The 21,308-nt window shown below is 36.9% G+C and overlaps 1 protein-coding gene across 3 annotated transcripts in view; it reads left to right on the top strand.

Annotated features, from left to right (window-relative positions):
• The window catches only part of LOC110453290 (tolloid-like protein 1), a 201,343-nt gene that overhangs the window by 84,309 nt on the left and 95,726 nt on the right, over positions 1-21,308 (top strand). The window lies entirely within an intron of this gene.

The raw sequence follows: 21,308 nt of genomic DNA, 5'->3' as shown, positions 1-21,308 counted from the left end.
CTATAGTAACATGTCTTTGGGTATATAGTAACATGTCTTTGGGGTAGGAGAATTCTTACACCAATAGGGAGAATAAATATAATAAAGTTTATCCTAATTTCTCAATTAAATCACTTATTTATCGCTTTACCAAATCCTGATAATACATTTGTCAAAGAGATATAAATACAGAAATATATAACTTCCTCTGGAATAGTAAGATTGATAAAATTAAAAGAGATGTAATTATTAAAAACTTTTCTGTAGTGGTCTCAAAATTATTCATATTAAATCATTTATAGACTCACTAAAACTAACTTGGATTAGAAGATTACTCTCAACAACAGGAACATGGCAAATTATTTTTAGTTCAGCTATTGATAAAAAAACTTCTTGTAAACTGTGGATCAGACTATATTTCCTTTTGTCATAATAATTGTAAAAAATCTTTTCTGGTGAGATGACTTTCTTGCATGGAAAAATCTTACTTTTTTCGAGGAAAAATATCCAGATTCAAAACAGATCTCTGACATGCCTATATGGTTTAACGAAAAAATCAAAATAGATAATAATAATAGTGTTTTTTATAAAGATTGGTATAGGAAAGGAGTTGTAGTAGTTAATGACTTAATAAAGGGTAACAACAACTTCTACAGTTTTTTTGAATTAAGAGAAACATATGGTGTTAGAGCAAATTTCTTACAATATCTTGGAATTGTTACAGCTATAAAGGAGCTAATTGCAGTCGGTGTTACTTGACCCATCCAAAAATAGACTATCGTTTTATATACATAATTATTCCAAGAAAATTACAAATTTTTGCTAAAAAGCAGAAAGGTACAAAAGATTTTTATAATGTGCTTAGTAAAAATGATATAAAATACAAGTGGAACAAAAAAATGGGATGAACAATTTGAATTTGATGAAGGTGATTGGAAAATGATTTTTAAACTCCCTTTTTCTGTAACAAAAAATATGAAATTGCAATGGTTCCAATTTGGGGTTAATCACCATATTCTAACAACAAATTCATATTTATTTAAAGTTGGGTTAGTAGACAGTCCTTATTGTAACATTTGTAAAAACAGAAATTGAAACGATAGAGCATACGCTATGGAACTGTGAAAAAGTTCAAATCTTACTTGTAAACTTAGAAAATTTGTTGAATTCACTATTCATTCCATTTGAATTTAATAAGAAATCTTTTCTTTTTGGTACATATCGTCAGAATGGAATAAACAGAAAAGTGGAAAATATAATCATCTTTACAATAAAACAATATATCTACAAAGCAAGGTGCCTCAAGAACGAACTCTGCATTATTGCCCTGAAAAATACACTAAAAGATACATATACATGTACAACTCAAAAATACATTGCTAGAAGTAAGGGAGAAAGCTACTTAAACCAGTTTCAAAGAAAATGGGCCAAATGGCAAAACCTTTTTTGAAACACCCAAACTTGAAATTACGACTGATTTACCATAAGTAACTTATCAGTTTATAAATATAATTGTTATATTGAGTAAATGTAAATATTGATTACGCTCACACTGACAGCTCTTACAGAGAAATTCAAAATGTAATACAAATTTTCAACAATCCTACCTTTCCTTTCTGATAATTGTATTGATGTTTGTATGACAATGAATGAGTGTGTGTCTGTATATATATGTTTGTGTTATGTCATGTTATGTATATATATTGTAACTGTATGGGTCAAAGAAGTAATATAGACGGTAAAATTCCATAAAACACTGGATCCTAATGGAGGTATGTCCGTAGGATACGAATTACTTAAAAATATTATATGGGGCAAAGAAGTAATTTAGGTTGTTAAACTTTCGCTCGTTTTCCTTCCAGGGGGCATTTGACCTAATGATGCATTACTGCACAGTTGGTCTGCTATCTTGCCTGCCTGCTGCTTCATGTCAGCTTGTGTGACCAACAGCCGTTGTCAGATTAATTTTGCAGATTTATACAGTATCTCAGCCATTTCATCTACTTATTCCTCCTGCACTCACTTATTTGATAATTACTTGCATAATTCCTGCAAACCAAAAGAGGCACATGCATTATTCCTGCAAACCATAAGAGGCGACTAAGTGTGGACCCCCTGCTGCGACTGTTAGATCCATCCCAGTATTGAGAGGCGACTGATGAGACATTCCATAGCAAATTGGAGATTTTTCACATTTACCGGGCCAGATTTCCACATGCACATGTTCCACGTTTTTGATATCTCTCATTGACTCACTTTATATGATAGTGCATCTTGCGCAAGAATAGGTCCTCTACATCAGCATTCCTTGTCTGTGATGCTCTCAGCTTAATTGCTGCCTTTGGCTGTCTTTAGCCGAGGGGACTATTGGTTTTATATAATAGCTATATTTTCAATTATAGTATGTCAGTTATATCTTCTTGTAATATGATGTATATGTACATGTAACTGTTCTATTTCACTGTATTTTGAAAAAGGAGCGGATCGCTCCGAAAGTTTGACAACCTAAACTTGTCCACACTGTTGGAATTACTTCTTTGCCCCATATTGTAACCATATTGTATACTAATGTAAAAATTTGAAAAAAAAAAAACCATGTCTTTCGGGGTATAGTAACATGTCTTCGGGTCCAAAAAACATGTCTAAACTTTAGAGTAGCATGTTATAACTTAAGTAACAGGTAAACAAGTCTATAGTATATGTGTAGAGTCATATTCTGTAACTACAGAGTAACGTGTCTATAACTAACAAGCGATGTGTCTAACTGTAATGACATGTATATAGATATATTAACATATCTACAACTGTAGTAACATAGGTGTAACTTAAGTAAAAGATCTATATATATATATATATATATTGTAATATGTCTATAATTTTATAGTAACTGGTTTGTTACTGTTGTAATGTGTCTGTAATTCCATACTTGTCTACAGCTACAAGTCCTGTCTATACATAAGTAATATGTTTACCTTTCTATAGCGACATTGATACTATAGGGGCATGTCTATAAGCAGTAGCCACATTCAACTGACCTAACACTTGTTTGACAAAGACATTTTTCAGATTCCTGCACATAGAGATATTATATATGAGTTTTGCTGTTTCCAGAACACTCAGTGCTTTAAATATTTATGTCTGCTTATGACCGTGTTTGCTTCCTTTCTGTTTTGAACTGTGTAAATCTTGACTTTTCGTGTTCTACATAGTTTCTACACAAAATGCCATGCTGAACACTTGTTATGTTCTTAACATCTACTTTGTGTACAATACATGTACAATAGATGATACATTCCATGTTTTAGACATCTACTGTCTGTACAACACAATAGATGATACATTCCATGTTTAAGACATCTACTGTCTGTACAACACAATAGATTATACATTCCATGTTTTAGACATCTACTTTATGTACAACACAATAAATGATACATTCCATGTTATATACTGTGTTTTCAATACAAAGTGTTATCATAGTTCTTGTTCACACCTAAGGTTTGATCATAGATCTTATTAACATTTTAACTCATTAACCTAGCCTACTCCTAAAGTGTTATCATATATTCCTCATTTAAATTGTTTTCATGGATCTCTTTCACATCTAGAGTGCAGTCAAGATCTTGCTCACATATAAAGGGTTATCATAAATCTAATGCTCACATTTAAAGGGAATGATCATAAGCTTAGCTTGCATCTCATGTGAGATCAAAAAGTAAGATCAAGCTTACCATTAAAATGAATGATCACAGACCAAGATCACAACTTAATGATAAACCTAGACAATCTAGCATGAGATATTACCAGTGATGATCTGTAATACTGCTGAATTATGTGACGTTCCCACAAGGCCTACATTAGATTTACTGGATCAAGTGTGAACAAATTGGCATCATTAGGGGAAATAATGAGAGACAATTACCGCCTACCGATTTGTAATACATAGCCTATCAGAAGGTTTGGAGTAAGGTGTAAAAATGCATACAAAATAAGCTGTCTTCTTGTACAGAAAATCAAGGGAAGATTTGTACTTACGAAGGGATTCAAGTCACTGATTTTTCTTCTCACATAAATGAACTGCCGCAATAATATATTCCACAGAGACGAAGGAGACTTCAGATCAGGAAAAGCAATTACATGTGTGATGCAAGCGGAAGCCCCTATCATGTTAAACTGTAATGTCTAAGTGTCCTCAGTCAGACTGCAGGCCTGTAAGGCACTCTCTAATTACATACATGTAATCAGGACAGAATAAAACAGACCTTTCCAATATCAGAACCTGTAATAATGAGACACCCATTTCGGCTCTAGGGTAGAAGGCCAGAGAGCTGATATTGGTCCAGGCCCGTTACAGGGTGTGATGTCACAGAGAAAAGTTATGTGTTCTCTTCGTTACATACTAAATAATGATAACTTAATAAATAGAGTTAGTAAAGGCAAAGTTTGTTTTGAATACAAACAGGAATTGAAAACTTCTATTGCAAGCTTTCAAAAACGTCTTAACCTTTATTATTCATACCCAACTGATGAATTCTATTCCGAAAATAGAATTAGTGTTTTTGGTTCATAACATTTACCATTTTTAGCTCACCTGCCCGAAGACTTTTAGGGTCACAGGGGTCAAATATGTCAAAAACAGCCAACAACTCCTGAATAATTGAAAGGCATAGAATCATAATATTTGGCTGGTGGCTTCTTGGTATAGAGCTGTCCTATGTTTGCAAATGAAAATGACCTCAACTTAGGTCACAGAGGTCAACAACATTTCAAAGGATTTGTTCTGAAGAACCAAATGGAATGGATTTATAAGATTTGACTGGTAGCTTCTTGGGATAGAGCCAACAAAGTTTGAGAGGGAAACTTACCTTGACCTACTTATAAGGTCACAGGGGAAAATATGTCAAATAACTTCTGAAGAAGAATCAAAAAGCATAGAATCATATAATAATATTTGGCTGGTAGCATCAACAGATGGAGCCGACAAAGTTTCAAGTGAAATATTTGTAGTACAGTATAATATTTAATGAGAATATTTTGCAATGGCTGCTTAAATATTCAGGTGAGCAAAAGAGGCAGGGCTTCTTGTTTCTTTTTCATTGCCCAGATATACACTGGGTTCCATTTTTTTTTTTATAACTTTCAAGAAACAGTTTAATTTTATCACATTAAAGTTTGTTTTCCATATGGTGTAGCTATTTGTCATACTGTAGGCAAAATCAGCTGTTGTAAAGTGTCACCATTTTGGTAATTTATAGCACAGTCTGTTATATGTCAGCTTTGTCATCCATTTCAAATGTTATAAATTGCCTTTTGTCCATGGTCCGTTTTCCGTCCTTAAACAATTTTTTATTGCCATTTCCTGAATTCCATATGTAGGTTCCTTTTGCTCCTTTGTTTTGCATGTTTAATTTTGAAACTAATCTCAAGAATATTATTTCCATGTTGTGTATATGTGGTTTTTTGGGACCAATCTTAGGAAGAAGGATTTTGACAGTTCAAGTTTGTTTATGATCAGTATTTCTCAAGAAATACAGGGAGAATTATATTTCTCAAATTTCACGTTGGGTTCATCTTGATCCTTAGTTGTGTATAAATATATGCTCAATTTTGTGACTATTATTTAATGAGGTTAAAAATATTAGAGATCTTTTCATTAATTAAAAAATTGCAGCAACTCTTTGCTTTCCTCAGTCATTGACTAGTCGTCCTGTACCCCTTTGAAGTAGAGTGCAGCCTTTTACAGGCAGAGCCTGATTGGATAGGTAATCTAAAATGCTGTTACAATACTCAGAGGAGCAGATTTGAAATGACTATTCTCATTGCTTTCTAAGATAATGGGTTGTGTATATCCATGTATATCTATTTCCTGAGCAAATTGCAATGAGAATAGTCATTTCCCGGCTGTAGGTGCAAGGCTGATGTCTAAACGATGAAATATTTTAGGCTAAATCTTTTAGACTAAATTTTAACGTCACATTTACATGTCTAACTAAAGATTTATAAATAAATTTAGCAGTTTACTTATAGGGACTTAACCTGTGTCTAAAAGCTTCTGTAGAGATAGGGATTACACACTGCTTTGTACAATGTCAGCTTGGGAGTTCCCTCTTGCTCCCAGAAACCATGAGAAAGCAGAGGTGTCAGAAACAGCACTAAAATCTACACCTCAAGAGCTCTGATGTTTCAGAAGCAGCTCAAGTCAAAATCTCTCTAATTTAAGTCACAAAGACTACCAGACCTCACTAATGTCTTTAAACTAGCATTTAATTCTACAACTCAATAGTAACAAAAGCACTAGGATACATCTCAAGAGTAGAACCAGCACTAGGCTACATCTCTAGAGCAACAACAGCACTACACAACATCTCTAGGACAGCAACAACACTAGGCCTTATCTCTAGTGTCTAGAGCAACAACAGCACTAGACAACATTTCTAGAGCAACAACAGCACTAGGCTACATCTCTAGGACAACAACAGCACTAGGCTACATCTCTAGGACAAAAACAGCACTAGGTTACATCTCTAGAACAGAACCAGCACTAGGCTATATCTATAGAGCAGAACCAGCACTAGGCTACATATCTAGAACAGAACCAGCACTAGGCTACATCTCTAGAGCAGAACCAGCACTAGGCAACATCTATAGAGCAAAAACAGCACTAGGCTATATCTATAGAGCAGAACCAGCACTAGGCTACATATCTAGAACAGAACCAGCGCTAGGCTACATCTCTAGAGCAGAACCAGCAATAGGCAACATCTATAGAGCAAAAACAGCACTAGGCTATATCTATAGCGCAGAACCAGCACTAGGCTACATCTCTAGAACAGAACCAGCACTAGGCTATATCTATAGATCAGAACCAGCACTAGGCTATATCTATAGAGCAAAAACAGCACTAGGCTACATCTATAGAGCAAAAACAGCACTAGGCTACATCTCTAGAACAGAACCAGCACTAGGCTATGTCTATAGAGCAAAAACAGCACTACACAACATCTCTAGGACAACAACAACACTAGGCCTTATCTCTAGTGTCTAGAGCAACAACAGCACTAGACAACATTTCTAGAGCAACAACAGCACTAGGCTACATCTCTAGGACAACAACAGCACTAGGCAACATCTCTAGAACAGAACCAGCACTAGGCTATATCTATAGAGCAGAACCAGCACTAGGCTACATCTCTAGAGCAGAACCAGCACTAGGCTACATCTATAGAGCAAAAACAGTACTAGGTTACATCTCTAGGACAAAAACAGCATTAGGTTACATTTCTAGGACAACTACAGCACTAGGCTACATCTCTAGGACAAAAACAGCACTAGGATACATCTTTACAGCAACAACAGCACCTGGCTAAATCTCTAGGATAGGACAACAACAGCACTAGGCTACATCTCTGGAGCAACAACAGCACTAGGCTACAACTCTAGAGTAACAACACTAGACTACATCTATACAGTAACAACAGCACCAGGCTAGAATATCTAGGACAACAACAGCACTAGGAGTCATTTCTAGATCAATAACAGCACAAGGCTACATCTGTAGGACAACAACAACACTAGGCCCGTCTCTTAAGCAACAACAGCACTAGGAATCATCTCTAGGGCAACAACATCACTAGGCTACATCTCAAGAGCACATCAGCACTAGGAGTCACTCTAAAGCAACAACAGCAATAGGCTACATCTCTAGGACAAAAACAGCACTAGCATACATCTTTACAGCAACAACAGCACCAGGCTAAATCTCTAGGATAGGACAACAACAACACCAGGCTTCATCTCTAGGATAGGACAACAACAGCACTAGGCTACATCTCTAGAGCAACAACAGCACTAGGCTACAACTCTAGAGTAACAACACTAGACTACATCTTTACAGCAACAACAGCACCAGGCTAGAATCTCTAGGACAACAACAGCACTAGGAGTCAACTCTAGGACAACAATAGCACTAGGCTACATCTGTAGGACAACAACAACACTAGGGCCATCTCTTAAGCAACAACAGCACTAGGAATCATCTCTAGGGCAACAACAGCACTAGGCTACATTTCTAGAGCAACAATAGCACTAGACTACATCTTTAGAACAACAACAGCACTAGGATACATCTCAAGAGTAGAACCAGCACTAGGCTACATCTCTAGAGCAACAACAGCACTAGGCTGCATCTCTAGAGCAACAACAGCACTAGGCTACATCTCTAGGACAAAAACAACACTAGGCTACGTCTCTAGGACAAAAACAGCACTAGGCTACATCTCTAGGACAACAACAACACTAGGCTACATCTCTAGGACAAAAACAGCACTAGGCTACATCTCTAGGGCAACAACAGCACTAGGCTACATTTCTAGAGCAACAATAGCACTAGACTACATCTTTAGAACAACAACAGCACTAGGATACATCTCAAGAGGAGAACCAGCACTAGGCTACATCTCTAGAGCAACAACAGCACTAGGCTACATCTCTAGAGTAACAACACTAGACTACATCTTTAAAGCAACAACAGAACCAGGCTAGAATCTCTAGGACAACAACAGCACTAGGAGTCAATTCTAGAGCAACAATAGCACTAGGCTACATCTGTAGGACAACAACACTAGGTCCGTCTCTTAAGCAACAACAGCACTAGGAATCATCTTTAGGGCAACAACAACACCAAGCTACATTTCTAAAGCAACAACAGCAAGAGCTTCATCTCTAGAGCAACAACAGCACTAGGCTACATCTCTAGGACAACAACAACACTAGGCTACATTTCTAGGACAACAACAACACTAGGCTACATCTCTAGGACAAAAACAGCACTAGGCTACATCCTTAAAGCAACAACAGCATCAGGCTAAATCTCTAGGATGGGACAACAACAACACCAGGCTTCATCTCTAGGATAGGACAACAACAGCACTAGGCTACATCCTTAAAGCAACAGCAGCACCAGGCTAAATCTCTAGGATGGGACAACAACAACACCAGGCTTCATCTCTAGGATAGGACAAGAACAGCACTAGGCTACATATCTAGAGCAGCAGCAGTACTGGGCTACATCTCTAGAGCAACAACAGTACTAGGCTACATCTCTAGAACAACAACAGCACCAGGCTACATCTCTAGAGCAACAACAGTACTAGGCTACATCTCTAGAGCAACAACAGCACCAGGCTACATCTCTAGGACAACAGCACTAGGCAGTGCTAGGCTACATCACTAAAGCAACATCTTCGACAAACTTTCTGTTCACAGCAGTAAAAGCCATTAGACCTTACATCTTAATTTTGCTGTTTACTTTCACAGTAGCATACAGTATTATACCTACTGTTAACCATCACAGCAGCATACAGCATTATACCTACTGTTAATCTTCATAGCAGCATACAGCATTATACCTGCTGTTAACCATCACAGCAGCATACAGCATTATACCTACTGTTAATCTTCATAGCAGCATACAGCATTATACCTACTGTTTACCTTCATAGCAGCATACAGCATTATACCTACTGTTAACCTTCACAGCAGCATACAGCATTATACCTACTGTTAATCTTCATAGCAGCATACAGCATTATACCTACTGTTAACCTTCACAGCAGCATACAGCATTATACCTACTGTTAACCTTCACAGCAGCATACAGCATTATACCTACTGTTAACCTTCACAGCAGCATACAGCATTATACCTACTGTTAACCTTCACAGCAGCATACAGCATTATACCTACTGTTAACCTTCACAGCAGCATACAGCATTATACCTACTGTTAACCTTCACAGCAGCATACAGCATTATACCTACTGTTAACCTTCACAGCAGCATACAGCATTATACCTACTGTTAACCTTCACAGCAGCATACAGCATTATACCTACTGTTAACCTTCACAGCAGCATACAGCATTATACCTACTGTTAACCTTCACAGCAGCATACAGCATTATACCTACTGTTAACCTTCACAGCAGCATACAGCATTATACCTACTGTTAACCTTCACAGCAGCATACAGCATTATACCTACTGTTAACCTTCACAGCAGCATACAGCATTATACCTACTGTTAACCTTCACAGCAGCATACAGCATTATACCTACTGTTAACCTTCACAGCAGCATACAGCATTATACCTACTGTTAACCTTCACAGCAGCATACAGCATTATACCTACTGTTAACCTTCACAGCAGCATACAGCATTATACCTACTGTTAACCTTCACAGCAGCATACAGCATTATACCTACTGTTAACCTTCACAGCAGCATACAGCATTATACCTACTGTTAACCTTCACAGCAGCATACAGCATTATACCTACTGTTAACCTTCACAGCAGCATACAGCATTATACCTACTGTTAACCTTCACAGCAGCATACAGCATTATACCTACTGTTAACCTTCACAGCAGCATACAGCATTATACCTACTGTTAACCTTCACAGCAGCATACAGCATTATACCTACTGTTAACCTTCACAGCAGCATACAGCATTATACCTACTGTTAACCTTCACAGCAGCATACAGCATTATACCTACTGTTAACCTTCACAGCAGCATACAGCATTATACCTACTGTTAACCTTCATAGCAGCATACAGCATTATACCTACTGTTAATCTTCATAGCAGCATACAGCATTATACCTACTAATAACCTTCACAGCAGCATACAGCATTAGACCTTACTTCTTAGGTTAACATACGTTTATGCCTGCGGAAGTTTAAGAATCAGCAGAGATTGTTATCTTAGAGGAAAAACGTCACAAAACCAAAGTTGGTGGAATGTTTCTCACGATCTCCAGAGGTTTAACATTATCCATACAATGACCTCTGACCCTATAAAGAATTGATGTGTTCAAAAAGAGTTTCATTCTAATTAGAAGTGACTGTGAATTGTTAGTCCTCTCTTGGGTTGGAGATTTCCTAGGAAGTTGTTGTAGACATCAGCAAAGTGAGATTTATTGAGAAAGTCAGTTGGTGGCTGATGTGCTGGAGTTTTTGAGTTTAATGTCCTGACAAAGGTCACCTTCATGCTTATTTGCTCTGCTGTTACTGTTAGTGCTTCTAAGTTTGTCTTTTTACAAAAGGGAGATCTGTAAAATGTGTCTGTTTGCAATAAGCTTTGGAGACAATGGTTAGTCCAACCTACAAATAACTTTTAACTTCAAATGGTTTTTGAAAAGTCCGGGAGCAAAATCTAGTAAAATATCAACTTCCCATTAACTGTGTAGAATTGAATTCATACCCAACGTTTAGTTGTTGTTTTTTCAAGATTTATAGATGTATTTGTATTTAGATATTTGTGGTAAAAGAAGATGTGGAGGCTTGTGTGTGCTTTGAAGGCTGGCCCTGGAGTTGGGTGCTGGTGACAGGAGGTGCTATTATGGCTGTTTCTGTAGTTAATCTGATTTCATGTCACCACACAGCTATGTCTTGTAGACTCAGCAACCATCACCTGATGCTGCCCATTTGTATCTCTATTGCTCTGTCAGCAAATGGCTCTTCGTTTGCTGCTCCAACAGTTTTATGCCCTCAGGCACTGGAGAGTACAGTTAACCTCTGTTAGTGCAATTTGAACTTTTTAAAGTGACCTTTAAATGGTCACTTTGAGAAAAATGGTTTAAGTGTAGAATTTTACGACACCTCTCCCTAATGGTTATTACAGCTGGTTATATAGGAAAATAAGTCAGCCCTTATGCAGTAGTTATGACCCAAGAAAAGTAAATTGGTTTCACTGTCTGTGACTGGTATTGCTGAGGATGATATTGTCGACCAGGTGCCGACCCACTGGAGGGTTCCTGTTCATCTGTACAGACATGTATGTTGGTCTAAAAGTAAGCTAGATAACGGTCTGTATCAACAGTGGTCTGTCTAGCCAGTGTTTACAAAAGTGGTCTTACATGAAATGGCTTTTGAGATGGATTTTACTGTTGTGGTCTTACTAGGAAGGTAACCTGTCTAGATCAGGGTATCTGTAAATGGGATTTACTCTTGCCTTCATTAGAGTGGGGATTCGTATGAGTGGTATCTTGTCTGAGTGGGGATTCATAAGAGTGGTTTCTTGTCTGAATGGGGATTCATAAGAGTGGTTTCTTGTTGGATTTTTGCATTAATTGGACAGTTCTTGTTGGAGTGATGTCCCAAAAGATTTTCCTTTTGCTGGTGTTGTTTCATTAGATAATTCCCATTTGGTGGTCTCTTTGTGTATTGTTTCATATGAGTGTTTTCTTGCTTGAGTGTTGTTTCACCAGAGTGGTTCCTTGTTTGAGTGTTGTTTCATTAGAGTGGTTTCATGTCTGAGCTGGGATCCATTAAAATGGTTTATTCTTGAAGTTGTTTTATTAGTCTTTTGTTGTTTGAATTGTTACTATGGGTTAGTGTTTCAGAAAAACTGCTTCTTGTTTGAGTGTTGTTTCACCAGAGTGGTTTCTTGTTTGAGTGTTGTTTTGTAAGAGTGGTTTCTTGATTGAGTGTTGTTTTGTAAGAGTGGTTTCTTGTATGAGTGTTGTTTCATCAGTGATTTCTTGTTTGAGTGTTGTTTCATCATAGTGGTTTCTTGTTTGAGTGTTGTTTTGTAAGAGTGGTTTCTTGATTGAGTGTTGTTTTGTAAGAGTGGTTTCTTGTATGAGTGTTGTTTCATCAGTGTTTTTTTGTTTGAGTGTTGTTTCATCAAAGTGGTGTCTTGTTTGAGTGTTAATTGTTTCATCATAGCGGTTTCTTGCTTGAGAGTTGTTTTGTAAGAGTGGTTTCTTGTATGAGTGTTGTTTCATCATAGTGGTTTCTTGTTTGAGTGTTGTTTCATCATAGTGGTTTCTTGATTGAGTATTGTTTCATCAGAGTGGTTTATTGTCTGAGTGTTGTTTCATCATAGTGGTTTCTTGATTGAGTGTTTTTTTCATCATAGTGGTGTTTTGTTTTAGTGTTGTTTTGTAAGAGTTGCTTCTTGTTTGAGTGTTGTTTCATCAAAGTGGTGTCTTGTTTGAGTGTTGTTTCATCAAAGTGGTGTCTTGTTTGAGTGTTGTTTCATCAAAGTGGTGTCTTGTTTGAGTGTTGTTTCATCAAAGTGGTGTCTTGTTTGAGTGTTGTTTCATAAGAGTGCAGTTAAGGTTGAATGAAGAGAAAAATCTTCATAGATCGAAAGATGTGATACCTACAGTATGTCACCAGTGTCGGTATGTATGTTAACTCCTGTGAAGTTGTGATTAGTTTTGTAATACTGTATTGTATTCCACAGTGATAAGTTTTTGTAATATTTTATAGTAAAATAGACAGAGGTAAGTAGGGGATTGGAGGTTTTGACAGAAGCACTCTCCGCTATAGGAACATGGATCTACTCACAAAGACAGGCGGTGATATTTTTGTGTCCTATTAATCACAACTATAATATAGATTTGTATGAAATATGGCTTACATTTAAAGAAGGAGTCTATAGATTTAGCTTTTGTGACAGTTTTCTCACAACCTGTCAGCATGCCAACACATCAGCTCAAAGTATAATTACAGAATTCCATTTGTTTTATTAGCTCTTGCTCTCTCAAATGATGATGAACACTTATTTTGATACACATGCTGTCAAAAGACAATATCAGAGGATAATTAGATATGTTTCAAAGATGTGATAGTTTGAAATATGTCTTAAAAAACCGTTATTTTCTTTGTCACCGTGACAGTACTCTGTACCAATATGAAACCTATAAAACCAGCCAATCAGTGTTGCAGTAAGTCTGTATTTCCCAATTATGTCAGTGAAACCTTTGTGATAAATATCAAATCTGTTATCAATAAATCAAATAGTTGGTGGTACACTTTTGTAAATTTTATTATTGTAATACAAGTAAAATATTGAAACTGTTTTTTTCCTGATTTTACTCATTCTTCCCAAAAATATAACCTCTCCTTCACCGAGAATTTCAGTTGTTATTTTCATGAAACTTAACCAAAAGTACATGAAATAATATTGTACAAAGAAAAAATAGGAATTCATTAAAACTGCTATGGCAACTGAAAAGACGGTCGATTTAAAAACACAATCACTAAGAATATAAAAAATACTGACTTGGTTCGAAAACCATGAATATATGCATGAAATGTGTTTGTTTCAGATTCAACACAGATTGACAAATTATTGAATTTCTGTTTGACAACATCTGGAGTTTTTCCAAACATTTGATATTTTCCAAATGTCAGATTAAAGAGGACTTTCTGCAGATTTTCTGTGAAATTAACATTTGTGGACAGAATGTCTGATACGTCATGATGTTAACGGTAACAAAGGTTTCAGTAATCTAAAGTTAGCATATAATCCATAACACAGGAAACCACATCTTTTTTATATTATTTAAATCAAATCTGTATTAGTTATAATCCATATTTAATTATTTCATTAAATTCAGATTATTTAAAACAAAAATAATAATAATAATAATAAATAAATAGATGAACTGTTTGATAACTTCACGTACAGACCTCTCTGTTCAGTAGTTGCTAGTCATTGATGTACTACAAAATAATAATCATGTCCTGTTCAGTAGTTAGCAGTCATTGATGTACTACAAAATAATAATCATGTCCTGTTCTGTAGTTAACAGTCATTGATGTACTACAAAATAATAATCATGTCCTGTTCAGTTAGTTAGCAGTCATTGATGTACTACGAAATAATAATCATGTCCTGTTCTGTAGTTAGCAGTCATTGANAGCATGTTACTGGCCAAATATCATCACCCTAGGCCTCTCAGTTATTCAGAAGAAGTTGTTTAAAGGTTTTAAACATATTTGACCCCCGTGACCTTGAATATAAATCAAGGTCATTTATTTGAACAAACTTGGTAGCCCTTCATCCCAGCATGTTACTGGCCAAATATCATCACCCTAGCTGTCTCGGTTATTCAGAAGAAGTTGTTTAAATGTTTTTAACATAGTTGACCCCTGTGACCTTGAATGTAAGTCAAGGTCATTTATTTGAACAAACTTGGTAACCCTTCATCCAAGCATGTTACTGGCCAAATATCATCACCCTAGGCCTCTCGGTTATTCAGAAGAAGTTGTTTAAATGTTTTTAACATGTTTGACCCCAGTGAACTTGAAAATAAATCAAGGTCATTCATTTGAACAAACTTGGTAGGTCTTCATCCCAGCATGTTACTGGCCAAATATCAACACTCTACGCCTCTTGGTTATTCAGAAGAAGTTGCTTAAATGTTTTTAACATGTTTGACCCCAGTGAACTTGAAAACAAATCAAGGTCATTCATTTGAACAAACTTGGTAGGTCTTCATCCCAGCATGTTACTGGCCAAATATCAACACTCTAGGCCTCTTGGTTATTCAGAAGAAGTTGCTGAAAGATTTTAATGTATTTGACCCCTGTGACCTTGAAAATAGATGAAGGTCATTTATTTGAACAAACTTGGAAGCCCTTCATCCCAGCATGCTTCTGGCCAAATATCATTACCCTAGGCCTTTAGGTTACTGAGAAGAAGTTGTTTAAAGTAAAAAGTTGACGCCGGACGGACGCCGGACGCCGCACAATGCCATAAGCTCACTTGGTCCTTTGGGCCAGGTGAGCTAATAATGCCCTGTTTAGTAGTTAGCAGTCATTGATGTACTACAAAATAATAATCATGTCCTGTTTAGTAGCATGCTCACTTATAACAAAATGATTTAATACCTTTCTGTGGATAGATGACCTCACAACAAAAGTCAGTTACGCAGGAATAATAAAATAATTATATGTGATGGAGATCCATTCATCAGATTTTTTATAATTATAAAAGAAAAGAATGAAAAATCTGTGTCTAAATCTGTGTATAAAGTGTTCCCAATCAGATATAGAATACAGCGAAAAATGGAAAGGTGCCTATAGAACCATTTGTAACATTACTAATTTATGACATTTGGCTACCAAATAAAGCAACATTAAGGACATTTTCTTACCTTAGAGTTACTTCCCTTTCATTTATAATTCCATGTTACCATATCTGGTAAAGGGTATAATTGACAGTGGATAAGGTTCAAAATTTGGCTCTTGGAATTTTGGTTTTTCTTTGTGTATTTTTACTTTTGCTTTCAATAATCAAAATTTAAACAACTATTATTATGTAAAATGCATCGCAATTCAAGATACATTTCATATGGAATATAAATGAAGAGAATGATTTATGAAATAAAAGACAAAAAAAAACCAATAAATTCAAATACTACTATATCACATATGATTGCGAAAGCTTCAACCACAAAACAGCTAGGATTAAGATGGAGGTTTGGTGGAGGAATTTCTACTCAAATGCTGTTAGATAGTGAAAACATTCCTTTAAGATTCCAGTACTTGTTAGCATATTCTGTTGTCTCAAGTGAAAGTCTGCCTTACAGACTGTCATTAGAAGTAAGATTAAGTGCTGCTGGTATGGATTCCAATCCTGAAATATTCAAAATAAAAAAACACAACAAAACACATTATAACTATCGATATACAAAAAGGGGTGTCAGGGATGGGATTTTGCTTGAAAACTTGAAAATTACTTCAAATATGGAAGATGATTCACCTGCTTCCTATTAAATTTTCCAAAACAATTTGCTTATCTACCTCCAATTCAGGGGATTCACAGTAGAAACACAACAAGAGGAGATTTTTTTATTGCAGTGCTTGCTGTTAAATGTCAAAGCAAGATGACAATATAGCACCCACACTTTCTGATTGAAGGGTCCTAAAAACAGTCTTCACATGCTGACAGCTAGGAATCAGAAGTGAATGCACACCAGACCAGGATTTGAACCCATGACCTCCAAACCCGTAATACCTATGCTCTAACCAATTGAGTTACCTGTAGATTGACCAGTCCGGTTCCACTACACTATTAACCAAATATTTCAAAATACTACTAACACTAATATATTCCAAGTTGATGGTAATCTTAACCAGAACAGAAGGTGTTTTGAATGGAGTTACCTTAATAAAGATACAACATGAACACTTTTGAAGGAAAACATTTAATTACGTGATTGTCGGATGTGCTGTTAATCTGAAGGCGATCACTGATGAGAGTAAGTCCATTACACCGCTTTCCACTGTAAAACTTTACAAAGTGTCATCTGGGTCACCGCACTCTAGGTCACAGCCATCGACCTGGATCAGCAAAGTGCATGGATTGGTATGGATGTATGACAAAGTAGGAGTAGAGTGCATGTACTGTATAGGACATATGGCTTATTCAAACAATCTTTTGGAAGGAAGTCAGGAAACCATCAGCCAATTCTTATAGAGACATTATCTTTAGTAATTGAGTCTTAGCAAGGGTTATTCTAAGCATGCCAACAGAGAAAATGATTGTGGTGCTGTCTAAATGATGATGTTTAAATGGTTCATACCATTATGTAAACTAGCTGTTTGGTAATATGTACAATGTACATGGTTTGGGGTTTTATGTAAGTCTTTTGTGGTACAGGGTTGATGGTATGNCAGTATCATGTTCCTTTAGTAGCTCCTTAATACAATCTAGAACTCAAACACTGTGTTGTTATTATTACTGACATAAATGGCTGTTGTTGCTGTCCCTGTGATGTGAAGCTACAGCAGAATTTAATTGGTGTTTAACACAGCAGTGTTTAAGTATAGTTACTTTATTCCTACTATTGCCTTACATGTATATATATGTATACACTGTTTCTCAATATATACTGTCGCAGGATTTTAGCACTAGCTGAATCCCTGCTTTATCAATGACATGTAAATGGTTTGTGATTTTGTGTAAAAAGTATGTGGTCTTTTGTAAATGGTTTGTATAGTGCTGTATAGATGGTCAGGTTTTTGGTAAATGGTTTGTAGTGCTCTGTCCATGGTATGTGATGCTTGCAGGTATGGCTTGCAGTATTTTTGTATAGTGTGTGATACTGTTTAAATGTTGTATGGTGTTGTGTAAATAATTGATGGTATTTCTGGATTGTCTTTAGTTGTTCTATAATTGAACCCTGATATTGATAAAACCCTGAGTTAAGTGATATGTATACAAAGCGGTCAGTAGGCTGTTACAACCAATCATTTTTCCTGATGAGAGCCCTGACATGTACATCATAAGTCATAAGAAGCATTGTCTGTCACAGCTGGAGACAAGAAATGTTCTGACCTGGATGTTTTATGCAATCTCAATCATCTTTGAGCTTAAATTGTTGCCAGTGGTTCCTGTGCACTGCGTCTTTAGCTCATCACAAACACAGGAAGTCAGTGGGAGACAGTCTGGCCTCACCGTCTACAGAACCATCACACACCCAACACTTCCGTAATTTGTACAACAGCCATTATAAAACACAATTAGATGAGAGGTTTGGTGATCTTCGTACATGTTCTTGGCTTATGATGGCAGTTATTTTTTAAGGAGTTATATTTATAGAGGAAGGAATTTCTAGCAAATTAACCAATTTGTAACAATAGAAAATGTTATGCAAATACAAATTATATATAGTGACACGTTTCTCAGTGAAACAAACTTATAGGGAGAACCTGTTTGAATGTAATATGATGTGAATATATAGCCGATAATGTCTTAAGGGTTTGTTAATATCAAGTTAATCAGTAAAAGAATGGTTATATACCGTGACATTTTACTACCTATAGATTAACAGTTTTGAAAACAAAGCACTGACCATAAAGTCTCTTTGTCATTGTTACTTAGCCAACACAAAACAACTAATATTTCAGCTTCTCAAACCAATAGCAGAAACAAAATCCTTAGTCTTTGTGACTGTGCTCTGTGCGCAAAGTGTATTATACATATAACTTAAGATAAAACATGGTATAAACTGTCTATTACAATTTGTCGATTATTCACATTAATCAAATTTAAATCACCATAAACAAAGGATGCCCCTTAATATCTTGAATCTAGATTTACTAAATTTTCTGTTTTATCATAAAAATTTCATGCTTACAAGGCAAAATTTGGCAACATTTGAGGCCATTTCTAAACCACTACAGGACTCTGTCTTGGGGTAAAAACCACAATAGGTCACAAAAGTGAGAAATGTCAATTATCAGTGGAAAGGTGTAAGTAAAATAATGAGACAGATACCTGTGGATACTTTACTGTAAAATGATGGGATAGACCCAAGGAATAGTGTTACATGATGATACAGACCCAATGAATAGTGTTACATGATGACACTGACCCAAGGGATAGTGTTACATGATGAGACAGACCCCAGGGATAGTAACGTTACATGATGACACTGACCCAAGGGATAGTGTTACATGATGAGAAAGGCCCGAGGGATAGTGTTACATGATGAGCCAGACCCCAGGGATAGTAACGTTACATGATGACACTGACCCAAGGGATAGTGTTACATGATGAGACAGACCCCAGGGATAGTTTTAATCATGATGATGCAGACCCCTGTTATAGTGTTACATGATGAGACAGACCCGAGGGATAATGTAACATGATGATACAGACCCCAAGAATAGTGTTACATGATGAAACATTCCCCAGGGATAGTGTTACATGATGATACAGACCCCAGGAATAGTGTTACATGATGAGACAGACCCGAGGGATAATGTAACATGATGATATAGACCCCAGGGATAGTGTAACATGATGAGAAAGACCCGAGAGATAGTGTTACATGATGACAATGACCCAAGGGATAGTGTTACATGATGAGACAGACCCAAGGGATAGTGTTTCATGATGAGACAGACCCCTGGGATAGTGTAACATGATGAGACAGATCCCTGTTATAGTGTTACATAATGAGACAGACCCCTGGGGATAGTGTTTCAAGATGAGACAGACCCATTGGGATAGTGTAACATGATGAGACAGACCCCTGGGGATAGTGTTACATGATGTGACAGACCCCTGGGATAGTGTTACATGATGATACAGACCCCAGGGATAGTGTTACATGATGAGACAGACCCCAGGGATAGTGTTACATGATGAGACAGACCCCAGGGATAATGTTACATGATGATATAGACCCCAGGGATAGTGTACCATGATGATACAGACCCCAGGAATAGTGTTACATGATGAGACAGACCCCAGGGATAATGTTACATGATGATATAGACCCCAGGGATAGTGTAACATGATGATACAGACCCCAGGAATAGTGTTACATGATGTGACAGACCCCAGGGATAGTGTTACATGATGTGACAGACCCCAGGGATAATGTTACATGATGATATAGACCCCAGGGATAATGTTTCATGATGAGACAGACCCCAGGGATAATGTTTCATGATGAGACAGACCGCAGGGATAGTGTTAAGTGATGAGAAAGACCCCAGAGATAGTGTAACATGATGAGAAATACCCCAGGGATAATGTTTCATGATGAGACAGACCCCAGAAATAGGGTTACGTGATGATTCAGAACCAAGGAATAGTGTAACAAGATAAGACAGACCCTACAGATAGTGTTACATGATGATATATACAGAACCCAGGGATAGTGTTAAATGATCAGTCAGACCCCAGGGATAATGTAACTTGATGACACAGAACCCAGGGATAGTGTTAAATGATGAGTCAGACCCCAGGAATAGTGTTACATGATGAAACAGACCTCAGGGATAGTGTTACATGATGAGACAGACCCCAGGGATAATGTTTCATGATGAGATAGACCCCAGGGATAATGTTACATGATGATACAGAACCCAGGGATAGTGTTACATGATGTGACAGATCCCAGGGATAGTGTTACATGATGAGTCAGACCCCAGGAATAGTGTTACATGATGAAACAGACCCCCGACATAATGTAACATGATGAGACAGACCAAAGAGATAGTGTTACATGATGATACAGAACCCAGGGATAGTGTTACATGATGATACAAACCCCAGGGATAGTGTTACATGATGATACAGACCCCAGGGATAGTGTTAAATGATAGGTCAGACCCCAGGAATAGTGTTACATGATGAAACAGACCTCAGGGATAGTGTTACATGATGAGACAGACCCCAGGGATAATGTTTCATGATGAGATAGACCCCAGGAATAGTGTTACATGATGATACAGAACCCAGGGATAGTGTTACATGATGTGACAGATCCCAGGGATAGTGTTACATGATGAGTCAGACCCCAGGAATAGTGTTACATGATGAAACAGACCCCCGACATAATGTAACATGATGAGACAGACCAAAGAGATAGTGTTACATGATGATACAGAACCCAGGGATAGTGTTACATGATGATACAAACCCCAGGGATAGTGTTACATGATGATACAGACCCCAGGAATAGTGTTAAATGATGAGTCAGACCCCAGGGATAGTGTTACATGATGAA

The sequence above is a fragment of the Mizuhopecten yessoensis genome, unplaced genomic scaffold, assembly GCF_002113885.1.
Source record: "Mizuhopecten yessoensis strain PY_sf001 unplaced genomic scaffold, ASM211388v2 scaffold7251, whole genome shotgun sequence".
In the NCBI taxonomy this organism is placed as follows: domain Eukaryota; kingdom Metazoa; phylum Mollusca; class Bivalvia; order Pectinida; family Pectinidae; genus Mizuhopecten; species Mizuhopecten yessoensis.
Note: the sequence above shows the minus strand (reverse complement) of the source record. Positions and strands in the feature narration are given on the sequence as shown.